This window comes from Psittacula echo, assembly GCF_963264785.1.
Source record: "Psittacula echo genome assembly, chromosome: 4".
NCBI classification, from domain to species: Eukaryota; Metazoa; Chordata; class Aves; order Psittaciformes; family Psittacidae; genus Psittacula; species Psittacula echo.
The window spans coordinates 115,366,211-115,382,500 of record NC_137738.1 but is presented as its reverse complement, the minus strand read 5'-3'; the positions used below and the strand labels follow the sequence as shown (position 1 = coordinate 115,382,500).

The 16,290-nt window shown below is 42.0% G+C and overlaps 1 protein-coding gene across 1 annotated transcript in view; it reads left to right on the top strand.

The window, feature by feature from the left end:
* The window catches only part of SPTLC3 (serine palmitoyltransferase long chain base subunit 3), a gene marked incomplete at both ends in the record, with an annotated part of 92,049 nt that overhangs the window by 274 nt on the left and 75,485 nt on the right, over nucleotides 1-16,290 (top strand). The gene's annotated exons all lie outside the window — the stretch shown is intronic.

The window sequence follows — 16,290 nt, the reverse complement described above, 5'->3', positions numbered from 1 at the left end:
CGCTGATTTTTTTTTTCTGTCATCCTAAACAGCAGTGAGAGTTGTGAATGCTCCAGCAACTTACTGCTGGTCCTGTGGATTAACTAGTCTCTAGTTCATATCAAACACAACAAGCACTTGCACGCTGAAATGCAGTAGTTTCCTTCTAAAGCTTAACCGATGGTGGAGTTGACTTTATGTTGCATTAACCACTAATGGAACACTGTTTTATCAATTTAAAGTGTGTGTGGAGTAGTTTATAAAGTGTGATTTATTGCTGTACAAGTATAACCAAAAAAACCCATATGCAGGGGAAGCTGTCTTTTCTTCATGTTTACATTACTGCAAGGTTGCTTTAACTGGTGCCTGCGCTTTACTGATGCCGGCTCTCTCCAGCCTTGTACTGCTTAAAATTCGAGCCAGTTTGCTTCCTAGTTTCTCAAGCTGTTCTCTTTGAAACCAGCGCTCCTCATTTATGTGAACATTTTGTAGAACAGTTGGCATGTAGCAACCTAAAGAATAAACCACAAAACCAAAGGTCTGCTTCTGCCAAAAGAACCCAAATCTACAGGTTGTCTGTCTGTGATGCCTGTTCTGAGAACCTACTGTCTGCCTTGAAGTGTCCTAATTTTGGATCATGGTGTGGTCATTAGTAGAAAGTCTTGTGACGAGAAAAAGGCTGGCTTTGCAGTGGGGTGTGATGGTGAGAGGGGAGTGGAGAAGGTTGCTTCTGGAGCCTCAGCACTGACCTGACCATCCCTGCTGAAAGCTTTAGACAATAGCTGTGGCGAGGGCTTCACCGTTTTAGAACTAACCTGCTATCTTATATCTTTCTCAAAATGGGGCTCTCACACACCTAGCACTCTAATGAAGGCACACCCAGTGTCACGCTTAATGATTGTCTGCTTTAGGTGTCTCCCTTGGTACCGGTGTTTCCCAATCTTTGGCTTGTGTAGTAGGATGAGGAAAGCAAAAATGCTTGTGCAGTGATTGAAAGGCCTTTCTTGGGATTCACTTCCAGAAACCTAATCTGGCATCCTTTTATATGTCATCATTTTATGTATTCGCTGCTTGCCACAATGATGTCTGAAATCTCTGCTTTCACTTTGAGTGGCAAATTTCAATAAGCTTTGCCATTCAGTTGTGGCTAACCTTCTGCAAGGGAGCAGTTTTGAAAACAGTAGACTCCCGTGAGGGGCTTAATTAGAATTTCCTCCTTAATAGGAAAGCCATGGCTAGAGAAGTAAAGAAGAATATTACTGAGGGTGAGCAGAAAGGAAATAAAGATTGGCCTGAAAGGCGTGGCAAAGAAATGGAAGAAAATGTTGGTAGATTTATCTGCTAAATTAGTAAGGTCTTACAAGCACCATGTGGTTGAAGGAAAAAGAGGTTTTACCCTGCCATGTGACGTGTGAAAGAAGCACTGAACCACTGATAAATACCATCCATGGCTGAGGAGGTGATGAGGAAGTGAAGCCTTAGAAAGTTCAGGAGGCTTATCACAGGCAGATTTGGTATGTCCGGGTCTAGCACTGTGTTCCGAATTACATGCCATTTCCCTTCTCTCCCTGCTTCAAACACAGATTAGGAAAGAAGGAAACAATAACAGACAGGAGTCCTGTATGAACCAGGAATCTCATTCCTGGTAGGAATCTCCCCATTCCTGTCTGGTCTGTTTCTCCACCCCAGCTGCCTCACCCAGTTGGGTACTTATGCTTTATCCTATTCTACACGAACAGATACTGTTCCTTCCTACCTGAGCTGTTTACATGGCATACTGCTCTAGGTGTGCAACTTCACACAGTCTTCCAGGGTGTTTGCATTTGCAACACCTTACTGAGGTGTGCTTCCCACTTCACAGCTGGGATCTGAGGAGTAGGCAGTATGGCAGCTGGGTGCACAAGGAATTCTGTGCAGGGACCAGACCCAGGTTTGTCATGATTCCAGTCATCCTCCTTCCTTCTCTTTTGCTCTTTCTCCACCTTGACCCAATTTCCCCTAACACTTTCACACACATGTACACACACGTATATGTACTTTACTGCTTATTGAATAAATTAATTCACTACTAAACACCTTACACTGGAGGTGAAATACAGTGCTAGGATATTCAGGGGACATGACTGATGATGCTGGTTCTAGCACTGAAGACTTGTGGCAGTTCTGAAACTCTTGGGGTTGGTTACAGCTGTGTCACTTTGCAAGGAGGAGAGGAGAGTGTCCTGGTTTGAGAGAGGCAACTGCTGGTACAGAGGCTGCAGCAAGGGCATGGCACAGTGAAGGCTTCTAAGCCAGTAATATGTACCAATAGTTGCACACAATTGACTGACTGGAACATCAGGCTTTGCAGAAATCTACTTCATAAACCCTTTTTTTCTAGGGAGCCCACAGGAAGCACTGGCTTCAGGAAATGCTGGCTTTGGAAACACTGCTTTTGAAAACACTGGCTCAGGAGCAATGTGTTTCTCATCTTAATGATGTATGGACATTTTTTGTGTCTGTGAGTGCATGACAGAAAGAAAGAAGCAATTCTGATACAGCAAAACCCCCAGGTTACCAAAGAAAGGATTTTGTTTAATGGTTTGGGGAGGGCAATTAGGGATGATCAAATGTGGGCGTGTAGGGAGGTTCTCTTTGCTTCTAGCAAGCTGTGGCGTACCAAGGACAGGAAAGAAGGTATCCGAGTGATAAAGAAGCAGGGAAGCATCCTGTCAGAAGAGATACTGCTTTTGTGGGGAAAGAGATCTACCTCTTTGGGGTGGGACTGCTGGTTTGAATAGATTCTGTGGTTATTTTAAGTCTGACTCACTCAATTCTAGATGATAGCACAGATTCCCACATAGTAATGAACCCAGGCCTAACCACATCTCCACAGCCGTGCATCCTTGCATTCCTTATGGCATATATCCTTACAGAAGCCTTCCAATACCTAAAGAATTGCTACAAGAACTTTGGAGATGGACTTTTTACACGGACATGTAGGAATAGGACAAGGGGGAATGGCCTTAAACTGACAGAGGGGAGATTTAGATTATGTATTAGGAAGAAGTTCTTCTCAATGGGAGTGGTGAGGCCCTGGCACAGGCTGCCCAGAGAAGCTGTGGCTGCCCCATCCCTGGCAATGTTCAAGGCCAGGTTGGACGGGGCTTGGAGCAACCTGCTCTAGGGGAAGGTGCGACTGCCTGTAGCAGAGGGGTGGAACTGGATGAACTTTAAGGTCCTTTCTAACCTAAGCCAGTCTGTGATGCTATAATTCATTGGAAGGTGGGCCACAGTAAGACATAAGCTTTGGCAGGTGGGTTGTGCACCATGTCTTTCACTTCATTAGAGCTTTTAAGACAGGCAGATGCTTTGTGTTCTTCCAGAACCTGTAGCCTGGACTTGCCTTTATCCAAAGCACAGTTCGATAGATAACCTATTTATTTATGCAATTGTAGTATCCAGGAGAAGGTACTTTCCTAGCTTTCTTTTTCTGTTATATTGCTGTTGATTGGGTGTCAATTGTAGGGAACATTGGATTTTTAAAACAATAAATATGTTTTTCTAGTAGAAACGGTTTTTCCCAAAGTACATATGCAACAATTTTTTTGACAGATCATTTCCTTGGATGCCTTCAAGACAGTATAAAGCTATTTGCAAATTCATTTTTTTCTGTTCTGCACTGAGAATGGCATAAGCTTGCATTGAGAATGGCACTTCACTTGCAGTGAACAACACTACAGCCTTTTCCAGGGCTTTCAGTCTCCCTTCTGGAAGAAAAAAAAGTTTGGGATTAGGTCAAACCCAGTAACATCTGCCTCACTTATTTGATAGCTAAAAAATGTGATAGCTTCTGGCATTTGGGGGCTCTATAATTCAGAATCTGATTATATTTACCCTCTGTCCTGTGACAACTGGACCCCCTCCTAACTGTTCTACTCTGCTATCGATTTGATATTCCAGCAGCCATCTTAGTACCTGTCATGCTTTTAGCTCCCCTGCTTTTCCTCCTCCCCTTTGTGCACTTCAATGTCACTTACTCCCTAGTGAAGATCTTAAAGAAAACAGTGGTTGTTTAAAAAGAATGTCATGAAAGGAATATGCCACGCAACTGTTCTCATAGGAATCATTTTCTTGCATGTTGCAAATGCCCACTGTAATTTCTCTGTGCTCTGTCCTCTCACATATACAGATAGCTCTTATTTCATGTGCGCTTGCAGTGGTTAATGCAACTGGGGCGTTTTGGATGCAAACTCAATACAAATGTTAATGAGTCCTGTGGGGAAAATATAAGCTGATTCCCACAATTAGAGTCACGTGACAAGGTTTATTAATGAGAGAAGAGAAAGAAGGGAGGGTTAAGGCTGATCAGACACAGACATTCCGAATGTTTGCAGCCTCAGTTGCACAACCATAAAGTGATCCACCGACAGAATCATCTTCTCCTGAAGTATCTTCATTTCTTGGTGTTGTTTTGGGTAAAAACAAACTGAAAGGGGACTTTGCTGACCCCAGCTTGTTTTGCTTGCACCACCTAAGCCTTCTGAACCTGTTCCACTGCGCATTGTATTAGTGGAAAGCTCAATCTTCATAAGCCCTCTGGATTTCATAGCTGTAGTGATGACAAGTAAATACTAAGAATTGGTTTCCAGTCAGAGTTCTCTACCAATTATTACACCTATTGCTTCAGCTGCACCACAGACATGACCTCCTCATTCTCAGTTCCTGCCTTCTCTTCTCCTTGGTTTCGAGCCCCAGAAATTTGCTGCTTCGTACCAGCACTCTCAGCTAATAATCACAGGTCTCAGATCCACACCCTTGTTTCTGTCATCTACTCTGCTATGTGATGAGCTCAATGCATTGGAAGCAGGAAACGTTGAAGAAGTCTTTCTGCAACCTGAGATGTGACAAGCATGTAGGGATGTTAAGCATTGCTACAGGAGTCACTGTTACATGTGTGTTGCATGAAACTTTACATGCAGGGCTAGGGATCGCATGGCACAATAAGTTTCCAGTAGGGAAGGAGTCACTACCCTGTTAACATCTGAAATCTCTTAATTCAGCTAATTGAATTTTGGTAGTTTGAGCCCTGCCTGGCAAAAACAGCGTATAGTGCTTTGCTTTGGCTTGAAAGACAGAGCATGTCAGGTCTTTAAGGACAAGCTCCCCTTAGCACAAGAACATGAAATAAGTGAATGTATCAGGAGGCTGGCCTAGCTAAACAGATAACCCATGATTAAGCTCCAGTGCAAAAAAAAAAAAAAAAAGGCAGAAGCAGGAATTGGGTTATGAAATATAGGAAATAGGAATTTTCAAACATTTCAGGGGCATGAAGGAATGGTATTAGGAAATACAAAGCTCACCAGGAGTCAACATTTGCAGGGGACATCAAGGGAAGCAAGAGGAGCTTCAACTGCTACATTAGTAGTAAATGAATAAGCACATAAAATGTGGCTCATAGCTGAATGGCATAGGTAACTTCGTGACTGCAGACACAGGTAATGCTTTCTTTCACCACCGAAGTCTTCCCCACCGAAGTCTTCCAAGCCTCTTTGTTGTCAAACTACCAGTAGTGGATGACAATTGAGTCCTGGATTTATTGAGAACTCTCAACATATACAAGTGCACGGGGTCAGAAGGAAGCATTCAAATGTGCTTGCTGATGTCTTATTGGTATCACACACTACTGTCTTTGACAGGTCACAGATATCAAAGGTCATCCTTGATAACTTCAGAAAGGCAAATGTTCCACGTGTTTTCAAAAGATAGGATAACTTCTAGGAAATGTAGTTTCGTATAGGGGAAGGTAAGGAATAGCAAGCATGATTGTAGCAAATATAAATGATGTTTGTCTGACTGATTGTCTTCTATGATGAAGTGACCAGATTTGTGAATGAGAGCAGAATGATGGATGTCATCTACCTTGCCTTTAGTAATACTGTCCTCTTATGCTCCTTGGGACATTACGGTCTTGATGGGTAGACTACTATATGGGTTAATAACTGGCTGGATCATTGGGCTCAAAGAGTAGTGGTTAATGGTTCATACTTTGCCTGGAGGCTGGAAAGGTTTCATGTATGTGGAAAAAAAAGAATCAACATACAGATAACAGCACTGGGACATGTTGCTCTGGAGTCTTCATCATGGAGGCTTTAAGGACCCAGCTGGGAAAAACCCTTAGCACCGTAATGGGAATTTGGTGTTGACCTGCCTTTGAACACAAAGACAAACCAGAAACCAGCTGAGACCCCATCCAGCCTAAGTGAGTCTGTGACCCTTTAGCATAAGGACACAGTGTTTCTTTGGTGAGAGTCGGCTGCAGTGATCTAAAAATGGACAGAATTGAACCAGAACCCCTGTGGGGTTTCTGTGGGTAATTACCTGGCAAGCAGCTTATTCTTGTGCAGTAGAGATAGTAAAAGAAAACCTTGAAGTGGGTAGTCCCATTGCCTGTCTACTTATGTCCCTTCAGCATGAGAATAAGCTACCTTTGCAAGCTGTAAACAGCAGACTAGCTTTCAGATACAAGCAAGGTAATCTGCATTTTCTACCTACTAGGTCAGCCAGGGACATAGCTGATTGCAGTCCATTGCAGAAGCAAGTTCATGAATATAATGGGCAATAGGGTAAGATAATGGCTGCTTCAGGACTACCTGCATCTCTGTGTGAGCTGGCATAGGCAGGAGCATGTCTATAATCCTTACTAATGTTCCATCATTTTCCCATATTCCACCCCCTTGCTTAAGGCACCATTTCCACTGAGACTGGCATAGCTGGAGGTGTCCATCTGGGCTTGTGGGGTGTAGAGCAGGGAAATTTAGAGGCACGTAATAAACACATAGAAAAAGGAGTGAACATATCACTACAACAATGCTTTGAATTGGGTGTTCCATTCATCCTGTCAAGGAATTTAGCCACTCAACCAGCCAGGCACCACCAGTAGGTTGTTTTATTTGATGCTTTAAGCCTTCAAGATGCTGAATGTCAGCCTCCATGCTGGCTGATTCATCAGTTATGTTGAAACGACACATGCCTTCAAAATAGGAGCAGTGTTTATGGTGTCAAAGAAGGAGATATTCTACCACCAATAGATTTTTAATGTTCCTTGATGTACAACTGTTACCTTCCTGGAAAAAATAACCATGAGGACCATTAATATCAAAAGGACCTGGCATAGCATAATTCTGCAATACAGCCACTGAGATTTACATGATTCGATTTTCCCCTGAAGTTAATATTTTGGGGGAGATATTGTCTGGAAGAATTTCAGTGCTTACCATATTTCATTCTGGAGGTATTGTATTAAAATCATAGGGGGTTTGATTATGAATATTCTGGCTATTTAAGACAACTGCTTTAGAAAGATGTGAACTCCAGTGTTTACTGTTTTACTACTGGTTAGCTTCTTTAATTGTTCCTTCAAAGTCCCATTCGCTCTTTCAATCAAGCCATTAGTTTGGGGATGGTAGGCAATGTGGAATATTGAATCTATCCCTAGCCCTTGAGCACAGTCTTGGACATTATGTCAAATAAAGTGTGTTCCTTGGTCACTTTGTATTTGGTGAGGAGGTCTGTATTGATAAATGAGTTGTTCTAAAGCTCCAGTTGTGTTTTGCTGCTTAGCATATTTAGTAGGTTTAGCAAAAGCAAGTCCTGACACCATATCCACTGTTGTGAATTCAGATCACCACTACCTCGACAGGGGCAGGGGGCCCATATAATCAACCTGCCAGGTATTCAAGGCTCACTGACCTCATTCTATCTTTCCCCATAGCCTATATAATGCCCTTAAATGTAGCTGTGTACAAATAGCACAATTACATGTACATACTTTATAAGTATGTAATGGCTATTGAAAAGAAAGCGTTAGCAAAAATCTGTCACCACCTTCCAGGGTAGTAAATTTTTGCTGACTTTTTCTGTAAGAGTAGCTGTTTGGTACCATAACTCCAAGTGGGGGGGTGACTTGATTCAATTCTCTATAATCTACAGTCATTCTCCAAGTGCTGTCTGGTTTTTGAACTGGTCAAATAGGATTATTAAAAGTAGTCATGGTTTCCTTAACAATTACCACTTGTTGAAGTGTCTGAATGGTTTGAATAATTTCCTCTTTCCCCCCTGGAATATGATATTGTTTTACAGTTACCACCTTGCAAGCACGGGCAGCACAGCAGGATCCCACTTTAGGAATCCATGCAAGATGGTGGAGTCCTGAAGAAAAATCAACCCTTTAAAGTATCAAGTGTTTGTCTTGCCAACAGATCAATACTCAAGATATATTCTTTCACTGGGGCAATTAACGTTGTCCTAGTAAATGGAGTGGTGTTTCCTACTGCTAAGGTAACCTTAGCTCAGTGAGCAGGGGTCAGATTTCCTCCATCTCCACAGATCTGTGATGTGGCTTCTTTATTATTACTATTACTGTGTCATGCAGCAACTTCAGCTCTAAAATCTGCTAGAGCTGACGTGTAAAATCCCCTCAGACTTTATGGTTAAAGGAATATAGGGATGTCAGTCTCCCTCACAATCAGAGGCTACAGCGGCAGCAATTTTGGGGGATCTTCCAGAACTTCACTCCTGCTGTTTCGGCATTTTCCACTTAGTGCCCTGCCTTGAGGTGGCAGGCAGGGTGGAAGATGGGCATAGAGTTAGTGGTGTGGCTAGGGGTGGTTGGCTTTTTTGCTTAGGAGCTAGATTTTGCCATCAGAGGAACATTTCTGGTGATGTAATCCCATTTATTTCTGATTGTGGGACACCAGCTTGGACAAGGTCATTCCACATTTGTTTCCTCATCACCTGCAATGTAACTCCTTGGTTTTACCAGCTTTCCTTTATTCACCACCCGCACAGATGGTCCCAGAGTTACAGCCCCTATTTCCCTCAAGGTATTTGTTAGGGCACCTACATGACCTGTATCATTTATGACTGCTGGTATAGTCAAGGGTTTGACTGAGGCGAATGTTCCTCTAGAAGCTGCAGTTTGATACCTCTCGTTACTGCTCCCTGTCTGATTGCATCCCATAATCAATGCATGAGCCATCATTGTTATCAAAATGTTCCCAGGTACAGCAGAGTAAGATGATGATCGGAACAGAAAGCAGTGAAAGCAAAAAGCAGCCGCCAAGGAGCCCTGGACATTAACACACAGTAAGGTAATCAAGGCCATGGCAAGCACAGAAGCCTACCGATTAACAGCTCAACAGCAAAAACAACTAGAAATTTGAACTAGCACATTCCAATCAAATCTGTCTTAAACCCTTCATGTGCCACATTGGGCACCAAAAAGGACTGTCATGGTCTAACCCCAGCCACCAGCTAAGAACCGCACAGCTGATCATTCACTCCCCAGCTCAATTTGTTGCCAATACACACTATCAACTGTTCTGCAGTATCTTGCAGCCCGTAGCACCCTCTACTAGAGTAGCAGTTACTTCTTGCACAATTGCCTTTGCATCTTGTAAAGTCCCGACTTCCTTTTCCCGTTCTCTCATTTTACTCCATAGTGCAATAACTTCACGGTCAAGAGCTCCAAGACCAGTAACTAATAACCATTCCAATCTCCCTGTTAACTTGTGAGAAGAATCCAGTGCTGCTTTCCATGGCAATACATTCATAGCCACTTCAGTTATCTGGGGGATAACCACCATCCCATCACCTATTTCAGGCCATGCTTCTGACACCACCCACATAGCCAGGAAAATAGCCACAGAGGTTCAGCACTCAGTATTGGGCCATCCAGTTGAGATGCAGGTACCATGGAGCTCAAACAATGCTAGAGGATGACCAAACCTGCTGTTTTCGCCTGTATTTCAGGGATCAGTGTAGGTGGAGTTTACCACTGTACTTTAATCTGTCCCACAGCATATCTCAAGCATGTTTGATTCTAAGTCAATCACAGGCCTATGCTATTTAAAAACAGATTTTCCACTTAACCAACACTCAAGACTAAACAAGAATTAGTGTGATAGATGTGTGTTTTCTACCCTTCAGCTGCAGGTCATTTGACTATATTTATAATCCTTCCGACCAATCTTCCATTATTTTCCTACAGTCTCTATAAAAACCGGAGTTTTCACAGGACTATTAGCTAACATCATGCTACCTCTCAGAGCTTGCTGTTTGCAAACATGTGGTGGGGATTCAAATCCTGTTTTATAGGCTATGAGACATACAGATCCCTTAATTTATCATAGAATCATAGAATGGTTTGGGTTGGAAAGGAACTTGAGATCATCCAGTTCCAACTCCCCTGCCATGGGCAGGGATGCCCATGCAGGTCAGTTTCTGCTGCCACCAGACATATGAACTCTCTCATGGCTTGTTATTTTTAAATATCTATTTAAAGAAACTTTACTTTGTTGCGGAGAGGTCTGTGGCATTAACCAGCAAAACAGGAAATTAAATCTCACTACAACGACCAGTGGCTCGGCCAGAGAATTCCTGCCATTCCTGGCAGCTAGTTTTTCCACAGGAAAAACTTTTAGAAAGCAATCAAGCCAGAAGTTTTGTGAGACTATTGTCTGAGGGTTGTCACTGTGGGATGTATGTTGAATTGGGAAGGAAAATGTCATCTAAGGAGAAGAGCAGACAGCAAGAACCAGCTGTGTTGTGTGCCAGACTGAAGAGGAGCTGGGACATTTCATAGGTTAGGATATATTAATCACAGAATGGTTTGGGTTGGAAGGGACCTTAAAGCTCACTCAGTCCCAACCACCTGCCACAGGCAGGGACACCTTCCACTAGACCACGTTGCTCCAAGCCCTGTCCAACCTGCCCTTGAGCACTGCCAAGAATGGGGCAGCCACAGCTTCCCTGGGCACCGTGCACCAGTTCAGCCAAATAGCTAGAGCATTCAGTGTGATGTCTTCAGTATAAAGCTGCAAGGAGAAGAGCTGAATTCCCATGGCAAGTACCATCTCTGTGCACCCGTGTCTTAGCACAAACCTGTTCTGGCCAGGTGACTTTTTCCCTCTTGTAGCACTTTGAATTTGTGGGAGAACAGGCAATGTAGTCTTGTCTGTTCTTCTGACCATCTCAGTCTTCTTAGAAATTATTCAGCTGTATCCTTTCCTTTGTTCATTTGGCCAAGTAAAGGCTTTGACATGTGCTCTGTCGTTCCCCCTCTTCTGAAAGATCTGTTTTTCCCCTTAGCCTACCAAGAAGTGAGGATTTATTCACTCAGCAATAGAAATATGGAACTTTGCAGTGGGGAGTTGAGATTTTCAGCCATTTCAGCTGACATCATGCTGCACTCTGCTTTCTCCAGGAGCTTCCATTGGAGTTTCTGCTTCCCTGTCGCTGCTGATGATTCATGTTGTCTGAAGAGCTGCCATTCATCCCTCTCTGTGACTCACACTTGTCTATCTGAGGCTTCAACCTGGGTAATCTTCTCACAGTCTCAAATCTGTCAGCCTTCAAGTGGAACAGCAGCAGCCATTTGTACATTCTTAAGCTTCTTGGGGCTGTTCTTCAAGAGTGCCTCAGTCTGTCCCTGTATTTCAGTTTTCTGTCTATTCCTTGTGTTTCCACAAAACTTTGTGCTTGTCTTCTGAAAGACAAACACAAATGTGTCTCAAAGACACATTTCTTCCTCTGTGGCCCCCAGGCTGTGCTTCCTGATGACAAAGGTATCTGTGATCAGACGTTTGTTCACGCTGTTGAGGGGGAGATCTGTAAAGATCACCCAAAGCCACTGCCTAGAGAGGATAGGGTACAGTTGTTTCCATCCAGTCTTAACAGTGATGTGTCAGTGACTGTAGTGATTTAGATGGGAACCCTGGGGGCCAGGAATGTAACTTGAGAAATACATTTAAGACCACCCGTGCTTGTCACATTGTACCTCATTGTCAGCTGTGCCCTGAAAGCATCCCAGCCCCTTGATCTGATCAAATATATCTCCTACTCAGGCCACCTGCTGATCAGCCTCGAAATTTCAGACACCAACAATGAAACAATTCAAAGTGAATGAACTTTTGTTGAAGAGATTTCATGGTCCAAGAAAGCATTTGAAAAATCAATGTATTTTTCTAGCTTTTTAAGATCACGTTCATGTAAGTTCATGAGTTTGAGCTTTTGAACTTCCAGCAACTCTTGACATCAGGCATGCTCAAAGGGAACTTTTTACTTTGTCTCTGGCACAAAAAATGTGTGTCTGCACATCTCTTGGTGTCCTATCTTCTTTATATAAGGCTTTGCTGTCCTGTGCAGTTCTATCCTTGCATCACAGTTATATAAACAGCATTTTGTTTGCATGTGTGGGTGGTAAGATTGTTTAGGAGGTTCTAGCAGGTGCCAGGGTGTTAATCCCAAAGAGGAAAACCTTCTTGGCTTTTGTTGTTCTGCTTTGATCATGAAGGAGACAAACCCTGTTAAACTGTTTTGATGCAATCTCCACCCCTTTTCCTCTCTTCTAATCACGATCATCTATCACCTATGGGCCATCATCCTCAGTTTCTTTTCACTTGCCTTAGGTTATAACAGAACCAATTGTGAGATTTTTATGAGTCTTTACATGTTGTTGGTGCATCTGGGGGTGAATATATAAAGGGTGTTACGAAGTAGATTCTGCTTTCTCTGTGTGTCCTGTTTCATCCCAGGTTAAGAAATGCACAGTTACTTTATCAAGTAACCCAGGAAGAATCCCATACGGGTGGAACTTGTCTATTGATAATTTTTGGTTTTCAATGGAATTCCTAAACGGTGTCTCTCCAAGTTGAACTCAGAGCTTTTGCTTCTAAAATCTAATTCTTACCCATCATCAAGGAGGAACAACTACAGATTCCAAAGCAAAAATGATCATTTGCCAAATTCTACCCCTTTTAAAGAAAATAGTTAACATTTTCACTTTTCAGTCTGTGACAAGTATGCTGCTATATATGCTAAATGCATTTGCTTGTTCTTGAAATCCACATGTTTTCAAGGGATGGAAAGCTTATGAATTCTGTAATCTGTCTGTATTTTCAGATGGATATGAATGGGAATGGTATATTGACATGCAGTAGTGTGAAATGCTGGATATGTTGTGTGCACTAGTAAGACTTGGCGAGATAATTACAAGTGAGTTTGTGTCCTGAGACAGGAGGCGTGATTTGGGAACTGAGGAGTAGCGTTAATAAAATTCAGTTTCACTTGGGTTAAACCTTTTGTCCCAGGAGAGGTGTAATTTATTTCATCCCTCAAAAGGAATTAGTTGGCCTCCTCACATCTATTGCTCACCAGTGAGAGCTAAAGAGATAAAATTCTGCAAAAAATTACTGTCTTTAAGCAGACATATACAGGATCGAGAAGGGCTGCAAAGAGGCTGCTGGGGTTTTTTGTATATCCAATGTAAGGATGGATAACATGCCCAAAGTCCTGGTCTTTGGGCATTGATGCTTAGTGTAGTAACCCAGCAGAGGACTTCTTGTTATAGCAGCAGTTTCCAGCATGAAGTAATGTCTGCTAAATCCCTCCATCTCTCTCCCTGTACAATGTCTTCCCAAGCACACACGTTCATCCGTCCATTTCCGGCAAGCTCTTCTCTGCACTTCATTAGCATTTTGGCTCTTCCTAAGCTTCTGTTGTGACAAGAGAAATCTCTTTATTGCCTTACTATATAAAGGAAGTTCTGTCATCACCTCTTTGATTTGGTAAAGCAATCACTGTGGCTTTTACGTTAGAGATGCATCTCTGCAGGTTACGCAAGAGTGAAAGTCAACAGATTCTCTGCCAGTAAGGAACAAGATGGCGTTGCCAAGCATGGCAGATCAAAAAATGGAGCTCCGCCAGCTTCCATCTCACCCTCAGCCCAAAGTATACATTAATTGCTGGGATTTAAAATGTTGGTATGAACTTTGTTTTCAGCACAGCATAATTAAATCAAGCAAATCAGAAGGGGAAAATCTGCCTTACCCTTCAACAGGTGGAAAATACTGTAAAATTTGCAGAGACAAGGTACTATCAGTAGTTTTGTATATCTGTGATTCAGTATAACTGGAAACCTTTTCAAAACTTTTCTTACTGTAGGCTGAGGATTATATGGATTTATGTACGTGAAGCAAAGCAGGTTTTTATTTGATTTCATTAGTATTATATCAGAGACTTAGGGTGCTTTGATTGTTTCACTATATACCTGATGAGAAACAAAGCCTTGTAATCCTGTAGTTTTGTTATAAAGACATTAACGTTTACAGGAAACAAAATTTCATTCAATGACAAGATATGCAGTTGCTTAGAATATCATCAGGTTGGCTTGTTTTTGTTCCCTGCTGAACACTTTATAGGTGTCAAAAATATATGTGGTTGGGAAAGGAGAGTGTTATATGAGGGGAAAAAAACCCCACATAGGTGGTTTGTTCTTTCAGCATGGTAGCAGTCAATCTTGGTTGGTTTTGGCTTCATTTCCTATAGAAGTAAGACTTATTTAATGATACTATCTGTCAACTCCTTAATGACTTGTGAACTAGTTTTCAGTCAGATCTGACAAAGGCTTATCATCCACTTTTTCCTTCAAGCAAGCAGCTAGGCACAGGAGAAAAGCCCTGCACATTCCCTGTTGAAAGAGAAGCTGCAGCATAAATTCATTCCTCCAGTACCCAAGAGAATCTGCAGTAGAAAAGAGATTGGATCTGTGTCTCAAATAAGAAGGCAGTTTCTGTCAATATGTTACTTTATTTGACACCAAACTCAGTCAACATAAGACAGATGTAGAAACCCAGAATTTATTATTCCCGGAGTTCAAGGTGCTCTCTTTATTCTGCTCTAATTCGTTTCTGCATGGTGTGTATCTTCCAATTGAATTTCTCTGGAATTGATTTAGTCTGTAAACTTGCTGAGATGAAGACTTTTTTTTATCCTTTTGTAAAATGCTTGGTACACATAGGAGCAGAATCTATTAAATGTACCTTCATTCACAGAAATTTTCATCAAAGTTTGCCCACTTTTTCCAATATCAGTGATTTGTTACCAGTATTGTGTAAAGCAGTAGACGTACCTCCCGTTCTAGTTGCTGCTAGTAAGTCAGGATAGAAAAGTGTATCTTAGTCTTATTTCTCATGGGATGTTTCTACTCTACCAGTCTATCTACAGATGAAACTTGAGTTCAAGTTAAATGTTATACTTACTGTTTCACAGTAATTCAATTCTAATTCAGTCATGCATCAGTTCTTCATCTTTAAAGGAGACTGGTCCAAAAGTGTGCAGATTCAGACTCATCGTTTTCATCTGGCGGCGTTTATCCATTTCACAAAGGCTGCATGATTTCAGTTAATCTTATTGATCAAGTGTCTCATCTACTCAGCAATGGCATTCTAGTGGGAGCTGTATTTCAGGACATCAGCATAACAGAAAGTGGAATGGATGCAAAAGACAGAAGTGGAATGTATGCAAACCTTTAACTCCGACAGGTAGTTTCTGTAAGCTTGGGTTGAAGGTTGGCGGTTAGGCATTTTAGAGAGCTTTGACTGTATCTTCCTTAAGATTTAGATAATCATAATTAGAATATTTTGTTTTTCAAGGCTACCCATATTATAACTTGAATAGAATGGAAAGCCTCCTCACTAGCTTTAAACCAGATATCCAAAGAAGGTTTCTGTCTTAAAAATGTAGTCTAAAAGACTGACAGAGGATGGTTTGAGGGTTCTTTAGTTTTCTTGTTGTTCTGAGTTTTGCTGGAGGAGCTAATCAAAATATCTCCTTACCCTGACACTTCTCAGTAAGTAACCACCATGACTGACTGACAGTGACTTGTTTGCAGACTTCACCATTTGCTGCTTGTTCCTATCTTCCTTTGTTCCAGCCCTGTACATCTTCCTGGCTTATGAATGACATTTCAAGGCTACATTTAGTCACTGTTGTGCAGTGCGTTGCATTCTTGGCTGTGCTACATTCCCTTTTAGCTGTGTGGCTAAAAAACCCAGGCCATTTTCCACAGGACTCAGACAGGATTTGCAATGCAGTATTTCAGCAGAGGTATGAGAGATGAGCATCAATCATGTGTAGAAAATTGTATTTGTCAGCTATACCTTCTTAAAATAGGAATGAGCTTTACCCATGAGACCACGATGACAGAGTTACCAATTCTGATGATAAATCTTCGAGTGCAATTTCCTGAAACTATTGATAGAGGCAAATGAATCAGTATTAATTTTAATGCTATTGGACAAAGAACTTCTTTCTCTAACTTCAAACATCTGCTGGAGTCTTGTTTCTATGTTAGCCTCATTAACATGGTTAAAACAAGCAGACACACCTGCACTTTACCTATTCACAGGTTCTGGCAGATCATTGCCAAACTGAACAGGAGTTTGTGATTTCTGGTTTATCTAGGTTTGTTCAGCCCATATTGTTCAACAC